The sequence below is a fragment of the Theobroma cacao genome, chromosome 7 (assembly GCF_053813885.1).
Source record: "Theobroma cacao isolate CCN51 chromosome 7, ASM5381388v1, whole genome shotgun sequence".
NCBI classification, from domain to species: Eukaryota; Viridiplantae; Streptophyta; class Magnoliopsida; order Malvales; family Malvaceae; genus Theobroma; species Theobroma cacao.
In genome coordinates, this window is record NC_142645.1 from 3354867 (window position 1) to 3371421 (window position 16555).

The 16555-nt window shown below is 31.1% G+C and overlaps 1 long non-coding RNA gene across 1 annotated transcript; it reads left to right on the plus strand.

Annotated features, from left to right (window-relative positions):
* The first annotated feature begins 11198 nt into the window (after window positions 1-11198).
* On the plus strand, window positions 11199-16485 carry LOC148761449 (uncharacterized). Its single transcript, XR_016027440.1, has 8 exons — window positions 11199-11462; window positions 11949-12058; window positions 12688-12774; window positions 13074-13177; window positions 14593-14690; window positions 14845-14957; window positions 15509-15624; window positions 16396-16485. It is a non-coding gene; the product is annotated as an uncharacterized LOC148761449 (long non-coding RNA).
* Window positions 16486-16555: the final 70 nt, after the last annotated feature.

Here is a 16555-nt window from a genome sequence, read left to right on the forward strand (position 1 = left end):
AATTTATTAATCGAACAAAATTTCTAATTCTCCAAAAAGAAAAAAGGTTTGTCAAAGAAATTAAATTTTATAGTTAATTGGGGAAAGTGGGGCACATATGTCAATTCGAAACCCTTTATAATTTGGATCAGCATGTAGCATGTGATACGTCATCCCCTTTTTGTCACGCAGGCATTGGGTGGGATGTGCCACCAATTAATCCATATCATTGGACCCCAATTCCATTAATCCTCTTGCATTACAAAAGGTTTTAATCCAAAACCAAATGCAACGGCCTTGACTTTTGCATTTTCACCACGTGACCTCCAAGATTTGTCCACATGCATTATGACACCTTCCATTCTGTCTCCCTAACTTATGTCACAAATCCGGTATTAGTAAAAAACAAAATATGTCTTCGGCTTATAAATAAGGGTTTTTCTCTGCTTAATAAATCTATGTATCGAGTTAAAAATGTGAGCTTATAACAAGTAATATTTAAATTTACTCAAATTTTTACTAACATAAGACTCTCATAAAAGATATTAAAATCGATATGAATTCCCATCAAAATAGATCTCTGATCTCTTCTCTATACAATTAGATAGAGTTATTGGATTTATAAGCACGAATACGTTGAGATAAATCTGGATTAAGGTGGGCCTCTCCTTTCTTCTTTATACAATTGGGTGGGTTATTGGATTGATAAGTATGAATTTTTCAACACTTAATAGGTATGTTATTTGAATTGAAAGTATGAATTTATAATACTTAAATATAATTTTATTTTTTTAACATTAAAAAAAATCTTTGCAATTAAAATTTTAAGTATCTATTGTGATATAAGACTATCGTTCATCTTAACCGTTGAGATTTTTTTTAAAAAAATAGATATGAATTAAAATTATATATTAAAAAACATTGTAAAACTTGTCAAGACTCATTTATCGAAAATGAAATAAAAGAAAAAAATATTGAATGCACCTAAAACTATAAAAAATCAAACCATATGAAATAAAAAGAAATTAAATTTGACTGACAAATATATTAAAAGAAATTAAAAGGTAATTAAACCACATGATGATGAGCGTGACAACAGCATCTCATCATTAATTAAACATTATTATTTTTTATTCCCATTAAATTAACCACCAACCCCATTTAAAACCCCTCCAAGACGTCGCCGTTTCCACTAATCAAGAAATTAGTAACTAATTAAGAATATTTTTAAAAAATATATAAATTAACCCCACCTTGTAACTATAAATACAACATTTTCGGCTCCTCCACCTTGTATCTTTTTCCTTTTTCTCTCTTTTTTTCTTAATTTTTTTAGATTTTTTTTTGGTTCGAAAAGTTGAGTTTGGTTCTGACTAGTTCTCTTTTTTAGCGTGTATTTGATTCAATTTTTGAAAAAAAAAAAAACTGTTTATTTGCTTTGATTTGAGTCTGTAGAAATAAGCTTTTTTTCCTGTATTTTTTAACTTATAATTGAACAGAAAGTTTAGAATTTTTCACTAATTTTTATAATAATTGGGAAAGTTAGTTTCCTATCGTATAATTGCGATTGGAGGAGCTGGAAAATGCAATTTTTAATGGTTTGAGTTAAAATTTAATTTCCGGTTGGATACGGGAAAAATGCAGTATCAATTTAGTTTTTTTTTCCTCCTGCCGCTGATTTTTGCTGTCTGTTAGTTAGTTAAGAGTTAGCTTTAGAATTATTGGGTGCCGGTAGTTTTAGATTTTACTTCATCTAATTTTAGTTAATAATGTGATCAATTTAGCTACTTTCCGAGGCAAGATCAATGAGGTCAATTCTTAGATTAAAGTGTAGTGTTCAGTCTAATTCTGTTTGTGTTCAGTTGATACATTAGGAAAATGGAAAAGAAAAATATGAATTCATTAAAGAGTAGACGAAAGGAAACGAACATGTCGAGAACAGCATTTTGAAATTGTTGACAAGATATAATTGTTTGTTATTTGTTGAAAATCTTGCATGTTTGCATATAGATTTGGAGTTAAGAAAGGCTATGTTTTTTGTTCTGGTAGGAGATTTGGCTTTTGAATTTCATATGCTATCTGGGTTTTTTCTTTGTTTAATGTGTGTTATTACTTGGAGCAAAGATGAGATTCTGTTTGCATTAAAAAGGTATTTGTCTGACTGTCTGAGATGACGTGTTAACTAAGACATATAAGCTGTGTAAGAAACTTGTATTTTTTGAACAATAATTCGAAGGTAGGTTGTCGAGTTTAAGGGGTTTTGCTTTTTGTTATTCACTGACATGTTTACAGGGTTTAGATGAATCAAGCATGTACCTCACAACCATTCCAGATATGTATGCTTGAGTCAATTTCACGCGCTGTAGTCGGTGTTGTCATCTCGTTTACTTGTTTGCATGTGGTTTGGGTGCTCCATATGTGTTTTTTCTGCAAGAGTTAAATAAACAAGGCTAAAGAGGGGTTCAAGTGGAGCCAGAGCAAGTTATTAAGAAATCAAACATATTTGAATGGTAGTAATGTGTTTTAAGGACATTTAGTGCCATGTTTCAGTGAAGTACTGTATGGGACTTACCTTTGGTAGGCTTACAGCTTTACTATAATTACTGTAGATTGTATGCATTTTATAGACCTGTGAATGCTTTCATCATATACTTACTGTGTGCTCATGTGTTTTTCTTTGGAACTTGAAAGCAATGGCACCTGTTGATTTCGTGTGCAATTGACTCAAGATAAATTTCACGGCATCCTTCCCATGCAACATCTGGCATCTAATTTTGATTGAAATAAATAAAATAATTCTCCTTCATCATAAGGTGATATGTAAGGCATAGCATGTTCTTTATTTTAGCGATTAACTCTACCCCATGCTATTATCATTTGGTGTGCCATTGTGAGCAGGTTGCCCAGGTTAGAGCATGAAGAGGTGGGTGTGGAGAGTACAAAGCTATTAGAGGAGACAATATCTGGTTTGAATTTTTTTCAAATTTAAAAATAAAAAAAACACTTAAATAAAATAATAATACAATTTTAAATAAAATACTTAAATTATTATGAATTAAAATGTTGAAAGATATAATAAAATGATTTAAGTAATATTTAGAGTCCATAGTATTCTTTTTCTTTTATATATATACTAGAAAGATAATTCGCGCGATGCTGCAGGTTGTTAATTAGATGAAAATTTTTTCAATAGGCTCCATGGAAGTTCAAAGGTATTGTGATGCAGATTGAAGTATTAAAAAAGAAGGTGAATGGATGCAGTTTGCAACAGATTCTGAGATCCAGGAATGAAGCAGTTGATAATCTAGCGGAAGCTGGAGTGCAAAGGGGACAGGATCTGATTAGATAAAGGGTACTGATGCAGAGACTAAGGAGCATTAGTAAGAAAGAGGTTGTATGCGGTTAAGCATGATAGGGGGCGGTTGGATTTTTAGTGTTTTTGTGTCTGTCAGTAACAAAATCTTTTCGTTATTGCTGGGTTCTTTTGTTGATAGCTAATTTGTTTTTAATTGGGATGCGGGGTTGTTTTGTTTTGGGTGCTGTGTGCTCTCTTTGGGAAAAGGGGTGGGATGCTGCAGGTTTTTTTGTTCCCTGCAGTTCTGTGCAGGGGTTGGCACCCATGGTGTGGGTTGCCTGTATGTATTTGACTGTATAGTTTTATGATCAATACAAATCTTTATCACTTCAAAAAAAAAAATAGATACTTGAAAAGTAACAGAATAAAACAAAGCAAAATAATAAAAAAACTCCTAAACACTCCGCATTGAAATATCTTATCATGAAATTGATGAATATCAAAATTATATAAAATAATCAAAACAATAAAATATTAAAAAAAACAGAGATCTCGTTATTATTTAAAGAACAATCAAACCATAATAGAGAAATTAACTTAAACAAAATAAAGTATTTCTATAGCTTATATGTTGTAAAACTTACTGCTATATGCAAACAGAAAAAACAAAACATAAACTAAGGTTAAACTACTGAAAGAAAAAAATGAATCACTAATAATCAGTCAAGAAGAAAAAAGAATAATAAAAAAAAACTACAATCTTTACAAACTGATGGAATACAGAGAAATCAAACAGTAGAACATACACAAACGAAAAGCAGGCAAGAGTATTAGAGAAAGCAAACATTTGTGTTACAAATAAAAACAATTTGACTATAATAACGAAACAAAAACATTACACCATTGATAATGAATCAAGAACAAAAAACAATAATAAGAAACAAATAGAACCTTTCAAGATTGTTGAAATAGACGAAAACCAAAGAGCAGAATGTAGATAAACTAAAAAAAGCAAAAAGTGTTTCAAAAGCTAAACGTGTTTTTTATGAACAAAAAGAAATAAGCATAATATTTATAATACAAAAAGGTAAAAGAATTCAAAGATCTGGAATATAGTCGGACAAACTCAAATAACCAGTCAATAGCAGTCTATGCATTAACATAAAAGTTAGACAGAAAAATCAAGCCAATTGACAATTGAGATGACCAACCAAGTACGTATAAATCTGCATATATTTTATCCTTTTCTTGTCTCCAATGATCAAAACCACATAGTTTCAAAAGCTAACAGAACCGTAATAGCCTAACCCAACCCATCCACTCCTCCTACCAAGTATTTGCAATCAACCAAAAACAATCGATTGCCCTACATTTCCCCATTATCCGATCAAAACCAACCGACGAACCTCAAAACAACAAACCTAATGCTTATTCAACCATTAATTTTTTAATCACTTTGTCTTTCGCCACTCCTTTTGTTATGCCCTTCATCTACTGCTTGTGTTGACTCCTTAAAATGTAACAAAATGCCAACAATCTAACTCAACCCATCACTTGTCCTAAAAAACAATCACAATCAACCAAAAACAATCGACGCACCTTTCTTTCCCCATCATCGGACCAAAAACAATCGATGAACCTCACAACAAAAAACCCAATGTTTATATAACCATTTATTCCCTGATTCGTATTCCTCTCTCCTTTGCTTCCGTTAAACGTTTCAAACATTGCCTCTCTTCATCCCTTCCTTTTCAACCTTTTTTGTCTTCCCTATTTCTTCTGTCAATAACTTCGGACCGTCTGTATCTTCCTATTGTTCTTGTCCTTTCGTTGGATACAAATGGAACTAAAAAAAAAAAAACCTAAAATGATTTGCTTCCTATTGTTCTTGTCTTTTCCTTGGATGCAAATGGAACGTAAAAAAACCCCTAAAATGATTTGCTGTCCTCAGCTAATGACAGGAAAAAAAAATCTAACTACACCAAAGGACAAAACGACGTCGTTTCGATCAAACAAAGGGGCAGAGGACAGCACTTGACAAACTCAAAACGGTGTTGTTTGGATGCCAGAAAACCAAAAAAATTAAAAAAGCAGAGCATCCAATTGAATAACACTTGTCATTCAATTGGGCATACAATTGAAGGGAATTGAAACAGGAACTCTGGATCCTCGTTTTATTAATAGTATAGATATATATATATATATATATATATATGATCATATTTCAAATTAACATTATTAAAAAATGCTAGTAGAAAAAAAATAATGAACAAGTTTGTAGTTAATAGGGTTATTGCAATCATAAGCAAATCTTTAACAGCAACAAGCATGCCTCACGTGCCAGAAATATTGTTTGATTTATTTATGAGAGGACTTCCTCTGTTTGTGATCAAAACATGCTGCAGGCATGGAGATTATGGGAGGATGGCAGGCCTGTTGAACTTGTTGATGAATTCTTAGGAGTGTCCTGCAATCTATCACATGTGAGACAACACATCCGCATTGCTCTTTTATGTCTACAACAGCTTGCAGTGGTGGAGTTATGATTCTTGCAGATTCTCGCGAAGAACTTATATACAGGTGTGGAGAAGTAAAGAGGATCCCGTTGTCTCTTCCCCTAGTTGAAAATGGGATACCATCTCCTCCTCCTTTGCTAAAAAAAATCTTCGTACAGTCGAGAGAATGGTGGGAATCAATGGAATGGGATCAGCCTGATGCTAAGGATGTCCTTTCTCCCTTTGTTCAATATCATTTGTAGAATGAGATGGAGAAGAGTTATTCGATGAAATGTGCCTCCAAGGCTCTAATCACTGGTAACGTGGCCTCTTGCTTCTTGTTAAAACTGCAAACATTCTGTTTTTATTTTTATTCAATTATCTCCTTTTGATTTGGTGCATAATTACTAAATAATTGCTCTTTCTTTTAAATTAAACAATAGGGATTTTACTTTTATAATAAACACCCTTCACTCCGCACACCTTCCACCTCATTCCTTTATTTCAAACTCGGTTTTAATTTTTTTCAAACCTTAAAACAAAAAGGAAACTACACTTTGTATTGAATCTTCTTACTTCATTCTTCCACAAAATGATGCATAAATGAATCTTTCTTCTTCTTAGTCCAAATTCTATAACAGTACCAGCTATAGCTTCTTTGATATTGTCCATTATGACAGTTGTATCCTACATATCTCTCATGCTACAGACTCTCTTTATCAACTATATATGCTTTGAGTTATGTTTTAATGATCAACTGATTGCATTCCCAGTTGATGCTTACGAGTTGCGCTTTTTGCTGGAAATGCCTATTGGTGTGACTTGTTCTTAACCAAACTGATGATACAACACTACACATGAAATGCAGAAACCCAAGCTTGGATGTTTTTTTCCATTTGCTTCAAGAGACTACTATGACAGATACAGACTTCGTGGTTCAAACGAGAACTGTGATGGTACTCAGCTTCCAATAAGGAAAATGATCAAGAAAATCATGGCCAGGATGAAGACATGGACCTTACAATATTTGAGCTTGCTACCATAGCTCGTGCTACTCATAGCTTTTCTATGGACAAAAAGCAAGGGAAAGATGGTTTTGGAGTTGTTTATAAGCTAACCGTTGCATCATATTATTGAAGTTACCTTAACTACAAAGAATTTATCTTTACTATCGAAGCGCATTCAAAAATGTAGTTTTCCAGGGGACACTACCAAATGGACAAGAAATTGTTCTGAAGAGGCTTTCAAAGAGTTTAAAAATGAAGTAAAATTGATTGCCAAACTTCAACATCAAAATCTTGTAAGGCTTCTTTGGTGCTACATTCATGGAATGGACAGACTGATGGTTTATGAGTACATGCTTAACAGAAGCCTTGACTCATTCATTTTTGGTCTGAATCATTCAAAACCTTTCAATTTAATCTAGTTTATTGCTTCTCCTATCATAAATATTTCCTACCCTTTTACACATGTTATAGTTTGCTGCCTTCAAATATAAAAAATGATATTGGACTGACATGAAGAGAATACTTACCAATTGCCAGATCAAACGAGAAGTAGAGGACTGAATTGTCCAAGTGTTTGCTGCAGCATTGCTAGGGGATTACTCTATCTTCATCAAGATTCTAGATTGAGGATTACTCATAGAGATCTCAAAGTTAGTAACGTTCTGCTTGATAGTGAGCTGAATCCAAAATTTTCAGATTTTGGTTAGGCTTCAACTTATGGAGGAGACCAAACTGAAGGGAACACTAAAAGAATGGTTGGAACTTAGTAAGTGTCACTTTTATTTTCATAATGTCTACAAATCGTCATATATTTATTGCTTTTGATGATGTTCTGCAGTGTTATACGATACCAGAATATGCTATTGATCGACTGTTTTCAGTAAAATCATATTTCTTTAGCTTTGTATATTATTGCTGGAGAAATTAAGTGGGAAGAAAAATAAAGGGCTTTGCCATCCAACACAGAGGCAACCTTATTGAACATGTCAGTTTCAGCAGATATTATTATAATCAAATTTTGTTGCTTATCTTGGACTGATAAAACCTAAAAAGGGTTTCAATTTGCTGCAGGCGTGGGGATTATGGAAAGAAGGCAGTTCTTTAAAACTTGTTGAAGAAAGCTTAGGAGAGTCTTGCAGTCTATCACAAGTGATACGATGCATCCATATTCGTCTTTTACGTGTGCAACAGAATCTCGAGGATAGACCAGTATGTCATCTGTGATTCTAATGTTGGGAAGTGAAGTAGAATAGCCACACCCCAAATAACCTAGTCTTTCGTTTCAGAAAAGTCCATTGAAGAAGATTTTTCATGAGACAAGCATGTATCTTCTTTGACAAATGACATGACTTTGTTAGTACTTGATGCTCGATAATTGACTAACTGTATATTTAACTCTTTCATCTCCAAGCCATTATTATATGCTATTGATCAGTATGCTATTGTACCTTATGCTTTTGGTATCATTATTGAATGATAAGCCATTACTTATTTTTTATGCTAACATAAACTTAATAGGAGGCTCGAATGTAATCGTCGATGATGTTATTCATGATCCTGTTGTCTGTCCTATGTCAAGTTCTTTTGCCTTTAATGTCATGTATGCATTATAAAAATATTTACAGGCATAAATTTTTTTTTTTTTGAAAGGCAATTTGCAGGCATAACATCTTGTTGCCTGTCCTGGTTTTGCAAGCTCAACAGGTTTACATAACTGAAACAGCTAAGCCCAAACCTTTGCAACCATTTTCTTCTTACCAAGAGCAGGATAAAAATACTGATAATGATGATTATAAACGAAGGGAAAAAAATAGTAGTAATAATGATGCGAGATACTGGATTAGATGATACATTTAGAAACTTTACTAAAATAATTCTATGGAATTATAAAAATTAAACTTCTCACATTTTAATTAGTTATCCATCAAGTGAATTAATTAATGCATCATTAACGAATGGGCTTTACACCAAATTTGTTATTACATGAAAATTATAAAAAATAATAAGTGTTACATACAATATTAGTCAAGATAGCTAGCAAGTAGCAAAAGGACGCGCTACTTTCTTTGACTGGTTCCAGATAATTTTGGTCTTTGCCTTAAGACATAAAAATAGGTGCCCTTGTGAAAGAAAGTGGTGAGGACAATAACACCAGTCTGTCCGGTTTTGTTCAATTCATAGTTTCTTTATTGGGGCAAAAGACAAGAAGGACTATGATGGAGGAGAGTAGGCCCCGTAATTCAATCCTACTTTGTCAGTTTTCTTCAATTCACATTTGCATTATTGTGAAACAACTTCAAGGGAAGTTACCTTACAGCTTCTGCGACGACTTTGCATTGAGTTGCCGACTTTTAATTCTTATTTGCTTCATAATTACTAGTTTGTTGCCCCGTGATGAGCTAGAGATAGTAATTTTTTTTTTCAATTGAGTTGAAAATATTTTATGAAATAGAAATGTAATAATAATTATATTATCATATTTAATTGTTGATATACATTGACATATATAAAATATTATTTTATAAAATATATAACTGTTGTTATTGTCAGGGGTGGAGCTAACCAAATTTTATTGGGAGAGTCAAACACAGCTAAATAAGAGTTAAAAATTTTAAAAAACTAATATGTTAGATTCAATCAACAATAAGAATATTGATAATACAAATATGAAACTAAATATAAAGCTATAATTTGTAAAATATAAATAGTTAAAAATAATATATAAAATTAATAATTTTTTTTATATAATCAGAATTATTTAAATACTATATATTCAAGAGAATTTCATTTTAACTAAACATAAAATGTAAAGCATATAAAAAAATATACTCAAGTTAATTTCCTCTTACATAATCAGGATTAATAAAAAAAATTATACGTTGATAAAATTTTAAGTAACAATGTAATATTACAACTTATATTTGAGAACTACATAATAATTTATTAATTTTTAAAGATTAAAATTATAAAAAATAAAATTTATGTAACATAAAAAAGAAGAATATGGCAACTAGAAGGTAGATACCATATATTACATAACAAAAAAGAAAGAAAAAAAAATATGGTTAATGGTTTGTAGAAATTTGAGAAAGTATATTTATAAGAACTTATAATATATGAACAAATAACATAAAAATAAACAAATAAACAAATATAAATAAAAATAATAATATGAATTAAAAAATTTAAAGTTGAGTGAGATAAGTGAAATCATTTTATTATTTTTTATTTATATTAATTATTAAATCAAAAACATTATTTTGAGGGAGCTAGTAGTAGAATATATAAACAAATTTAAAAATTTTTATATGTTATGAAAAAAATTTTAAAAGTTTTGGTGGGGCCATCGCCCCCCCATCACATAAGGAGGCTCCGCCACTAGTTATTGTAGTCATCATTGTGGTATTTGTTGTGGTACTTCCATACAAAAACACACTTATAAACAATCTCACGGCAAAACAAAATCTTAAATAAAATCTCTAAATTCACGATAGAATATTTAGTAACTCAATCTCCTTTAAAATCATCTGCTTGTTGCTAGTGCTGCTATTTTTCTTGACTGTGCTTGTACATGTCAAACTTTTCCCAAATTTTAGTTTTTATCAATAACTTTTGTGATATTGGTAGTGACCTGTTATTCATCAGATTATATCATGAATGATATAATCTATGATTGATAGGGCCGGTTTTAAAGTTGGTCCTATGCATATGCACTTGTACATACATATAATCCAGGCACGTTGGAGTGAAGAATAAATAGCAATCAACCAACCAACCCTTGAACATTAATAATGCAGGCTCAATTAGGCAGCCTTTGACAGGCGAAGTTTGACAATCAAGAGAAATGTGCCACAGACAATACAATGCAAAAGTAAGAGATTCCTTTGCTAGAAAACTCCATTAGACAATCATCTCGGACTGTGAAAAGTAGAATCAACCGCCTATTCATTGATGCAAGCAGTTAATCTTAAAAGTATCAGCAGATTGGTTACTTTAATTTCTTTGCTAGAAGGACCAACGGGTTTAAGAGATCCCTATTATACTCTGTTTTTTCTCTATTTTGCACCTTCTTTATAATTGGTTTATAACACATTTTTGCATACTCACATGATGTTTGAGTAAGTCATAGTATTAGATAGTTTCTGGTCCGACAGGTGTGAAAGATAGGTAGTGTGGTCAATTATGGAGAATTTTATCAGACATGATAATCCAACTGCGGCCCCACCATAACTTTGGATTCTTCTTGGGTGCTTTCTTTTCTATTGTATGGTAGCTTAGATGATTGTGTCTTGAAGAAAAATGAAGCTGTCTATTCACTCTCACTTTTTCATCTTTTGTTTGATTCCTATTCGCTTATTTTAAAGCAGCTTCAAGGGAACTGAACCGGAGAGCAACATCATGACTTGCAAGTGGCCCAATAATTCAGTCCTACTTTGTCAGCTTTCTTCAATTCACATTTGCATTGTTGTGAAACAGCTTCAAAGAAAGTTACTTCACAACTTCTCCGACGACTTTGCATACTGAGTTGCCCGACTTTTAATTCTTTTTAGCTTCACAATTCATTGATTCTCTTCTCACAGAGATCATCTACTTGCTGCTGTTATTTTTCTTTACTGTGCTTGTTTCCGAAATTTATTGAAGACCTTCTGAAGATAGAAGTATCAATTTGCTGCCACACTGAATCAGGTAAACTGTCTATGCTTATGTTTTGTTTTCATCTTTGGTAACATTAATTGATCAGAATCTTTTCTTGTAACACAAACCCATCTTAACATAAGTTCCATGCAAATATTCATCTTGCCCACTTTTCGATAGTTCATGTTCTTCATAATTCATTTTCTTCTCATAAAGGATAATTTAGAGGATCTTGATTTCTTGACAAATTTTACAAGGAGAAGTTGGTTTCCTTCTTTCACAAACTCAACCGAGACCCTGTAAGGATAGAGCTTATTTGCCTCACTTGACCAGGAAATAAAACCATAAAATACATCTTTGGAATCTTAAACTTATAACATAATTTCATCATCTTTCCGTCCACATAATTATTTTGCTTCTTTGTTCTCTTAATTAGGTGAAAAATAATCATAGTGAGTGAAAACTGAAAAGGAATAGTTCTGAAACTTTAGCGCATAAAATTTTCACTACTAATTTTCCTAATTAATTTTATGCCAGTTTGTTTCTACTGTCTAAGAAGTTTGTGTTTAACAAAGAGCCAAGGAGGTTTGTGGATCATTTTAATTGACCTTTGGGATTCATCTTTCCAAATAATTTGAAGAAACCAGGTATCTTGAATGTCATTCAACTCTCTATTTTATTCTCACAATTATTTAAATGTCTTTTGGAGATATATATGTATATATATATAGTTGTGTTCATAAACTTTCTTGATTTAATTATCTTATCAAAAAAATATATCACAAGCTTCCTTACTTATATATAGATTTTATTAATCCACAGTTGAAAATTTTTAGGACCGATAAAAAAATTAATTAATAATTTTGGGGTCTCTGATGTTTATTGTTATAGAAAATTGGATTCTGTTTTTCTTTTTCCTCTTTAAGTGATGCTGTAATTAATATTGAATAATTTGTGATGGTTATCCACAAAGGGAAATGGGGAAATAAATCATAATTAGCTTAAGTACGATGAATGTTATAAATTTGTGATTCTTTACTTAAATCCCATAATTAGCCTAAGTTGCCTCCACCCCTTTAAAATATATAAAAACCTCATTGAATTGAGACAAAGAAAGAAAAATTAATAAACAAGTTGGGCATTTCATCTTACTGTGGTTTCCTGCAGAGTACTCATTGCATTGACTTGCCTACTTTTACTGATTCATTCTCTTCTCATAAAGTATTCCGCAAGGAGAGACATCTGATTTTGCTCTTTTCTTCACAAATTTTGGAAGGAGATATTAATCTTCTCTTCTTCCACAAATTTAACGAACACCCTCTCAGGATAGGAGAAGTACCAACTCATTGTCTTACTTATCCAGGTAATCCAACTGTCTACTACTTTATATTATGATTCTTTATCTTTTGGGTTCATTTTGTTTAGAATCGTATAACCTTGTAACATAACTCCATCATCTTTGGGAAAAGTTCCACATAATTGTCTTGGTTCTTTCATTGTCATGCTTCTATTCTCTTGACCAGGCTGAAAATAGTCATCGTGTCAATAAGAAATAGGAATATATAATTCCAAAAACTGTAGCAAATAAGATTTTCACCTCTATAACACTATTGGTTTTCCTCTTTTTTGTTTCTAGTACTGACTTTCAATCTTTCATGTCAGCTTTTCTCCACAAAAAAATTGTACTTGGCAAAGAGGATTAATTTGGGGTTCATCTACTTGACCTCTGTTCTTCATCTTTCCACATAATACAAAGAAGAAACCTGGTAATTTTAATGTCATTCAACTCTTTCAATTTATTCTTGCAATTATTTCTTAAATGTCTTTGTGAGATATAGTGTTGTTTTGACAAGCTTTTTCGTTTTAAATATAAAAAGGATATTCTATTCCTTACTTACATTTAGATTATATCAATCCATGATTGAAAATCTTTAGGATTGTTCAAAATGATTAATATTTTCTCGGGCCTTTGATGTTTACTATTATGACTATTTTTTTTTAAGATGATGTTTATTATTATTAAAAACCAGATTTATTTCCATGTGATGCATGGGTAATGATTTTATTTACAATATTTTTTCGAATTTAGAATAAAAATGACAACATAAAATAGAATGCCAACAAAATTTTAGTTGGAAGTATGCATGTTAATGAAAAATGTCTTAAACATCTTGACAATAAGAAGAATAAATGATTCTGATGAAAATTTATTGGTATGAATATAGTAGAACAATTGACTAAAGATAAATAAATTTCATCATGGAGGTTGAAATACAAAACTACAAATAATAGTAAATCAAAGAGGACAAAATACATATTTAGACCAAATCAAAGAATTCAAACAAGTCTACAAAAAGAAATAATCAAAGTTTACAAGAAATCCTATATCTATTGGGGTAAAGTTAGAAGTAATCACATAAGGTAAAATTTGAATTTTGAATGTGAATAGTGAGTAACAATTAACTTAGTAACAAGGACCAAAAAATCAATTAGGAGTAATTTTTTAAAAAATAATTTAGTAGTAATAATAGCCATTAAAATAATCAATTAGGTTTGTGGATCAATTTAACTGACCTTTGGGATTCATCTTTCCAAATAAGTTGAAGAAGAAACCAAGTATCTTTAATGTCATTCAACTCTCTATTTTATTCCCACAATTATTTAAATGTCTTTTTGATATATATATATATATATATATAGTTGTCTTCACAAACTTTCTTGTTTTAATTATGTTATCAAAAAGAAATGTCACAACCTTCCCTACTTATATATAGACTATATTAGCCCACAATTGAAAATTGTGAGGACTGTTCAAAAAAATTAATTAATAATTTTTGGGGTCTCTGATGTTTATTGTTATTGAAAATTGGATTCTGTTTTCTTTTTCCTCTTTGGGTAATGCTGTAATTAATATTCAATAATTTGTGATGGTTATCAATAGGGGGGAATGGATAATTAGCCTAAGTACCATGAACCTTACAAACTTTTTATTCTTTACTTAAATCCCATAATTAGCCTAAGTTGTCTCCACCCCTTTAAAATATAAAAAACCCTCCCTGAATTGAGACAAAGAAAGAAAAATTAATAAACAAGTTGGGCATTTCATCCTACTTTGGTTTCCTGCAGAGTACTCGTTGCATTGACTTGCCTACTTTTACTAATTCATTCTCTTCTCATAAAGGATTTGGCAAGGAGAGTCATCTGAGTTTGCTCTTTTCTTAACAAATTTGGGAAGGAGATATTAATCTTCCCTTCTTCTTCAAATTTAACAAACACCAGGTAACTAAACTATTTAATACATCTTTGGGCTCATGTTCTTTGGAATCTTAAACATATAACATAAATCCATCATCTTTCCTTCCACATAATTATTTTGCTTCTTTGTTTTCACTTTTATTAACACTACTAATTTTCCTAATTAATTTTATGCCAGTTTGTTTCTTCTGCCTAAGAAGTTTGTGTTTAACAAAGAGCCAAGGAGGTTTGTGGATCATTTTAATTGACCTCTGGGATTCATCTTTCCAAATAATTTGAAGAAGAAAGCAGGTATCTTGAATGTCATTCAACTCTCTATTTTATTCTCACAATTATTTAAATGTCTTTTGGGGATTGTTGTGTTCACAAACTTTCTTGTTTTAATTATCTTATCAAAAAGATATATCACAAGCTTCCTTACTTATAGATAGATTTCATTAATCCACAATTGAAAGTTTTTAGGACCGTTAAAAAAAATTAATTAATAATTTTTGGGGTCTTTGATGCTTATTGTTATGGAAAATTGGATTCTGTTTTTCTTTTTCCTCTTTGAGTAACGTTGTAATTAATATCCAATAATTTGTGATGGCTATCTACAGGGGAAAATGAAGATATAAATCATAATTAGCCTAAGTACCATGAACCTTATAAATTTGTGATTCTTTACTTAAATCACATAATTAGCCTAAGGTGCCTCCACCCTTTCAACTATATATAAAACCCTCATTGAATTGAGACAAGGAAAGAAAAATTAATAAACAAGTTGGGCATTTCATCTTACTTTGGTTTCCTGTGGAGCATTGACTTGCCTACTTTTACTAATAAATTCTTTTCTCATAAAGGATTCGGCAAGGAGAGGCATCTAAGTTTGCTCTTTTCTTTACAAATTTGGGAAGGACATTAAACCAACACCCTCTCAAGATAGGTGAAGTACCAACTCATTGCCTCACTTATCCAGGTAATTGAATTGTCTACTCCTTTATATTATGATTTGTAATCTTTTGAATCATATGACATTATAACTTAATTTCATCATCTTTCGACATATATATTGCACATAATTATTTTAGTTTTTTTCTTTTTCACGCTTTTATTTTTTTTAAGTTTGCAGGTATGCATGTTAATGAAAAATGTCTTAAATATCTTGATAATAAGAAGAATAAATGATTCTGATGAAAATTTATTGCTATGGGTACAGTAGAACAATTGACTGCAACAATACATTGAATAATTCATCAAGGAGTTTGAAATCCTAAACTACCAAACAATAAATCAATGAGGTCAAAATACATATATAGACCAAATCAAATAACTCAAACAAGTCCAAAAGAAAGAAAAAAAAATCAAAGTTTTGATTACATAGGAATTTGCATTGACCACCGAAACTAACGTCATGAATTGCATTGACTTATTCGCTCATTATTCGTTCTGCTTAGTGATGTCAACTGGATCTTTGCTTCACTTGACTGGCTTAAGTATCTAATGCTTATCATTTTTCTTGACTGCCTCATTGAACCAAGTAAAATTGTCTATGCTTATGATTTATTTTTATCTTTAGTTACATTAATTAAATAATCAGAATCTTAACTTAAACATAAATTCATCTTAGCATAACTTCCATATTAAATATGAAAAACAAGTTGGGCATTTATTTTAGTTTCTACATAAATATTGATCTTCTCCAGTTTTCAATAATTCATGTGCTTCATAATTCATTTCCTTCTCATAGAAAATAATTTGGAAGGAGATCTGCTTGTTGCTGTTTTCTTGACAAATTTTCAAGGAGATCATAGGTTCTACATAAATATTGATCTTGCCCACTTTTCAATAATTCATGTGCTTCATAATTTATTTCCTTCTCATAGAAAATAATTTGGAAGGAGATCTGG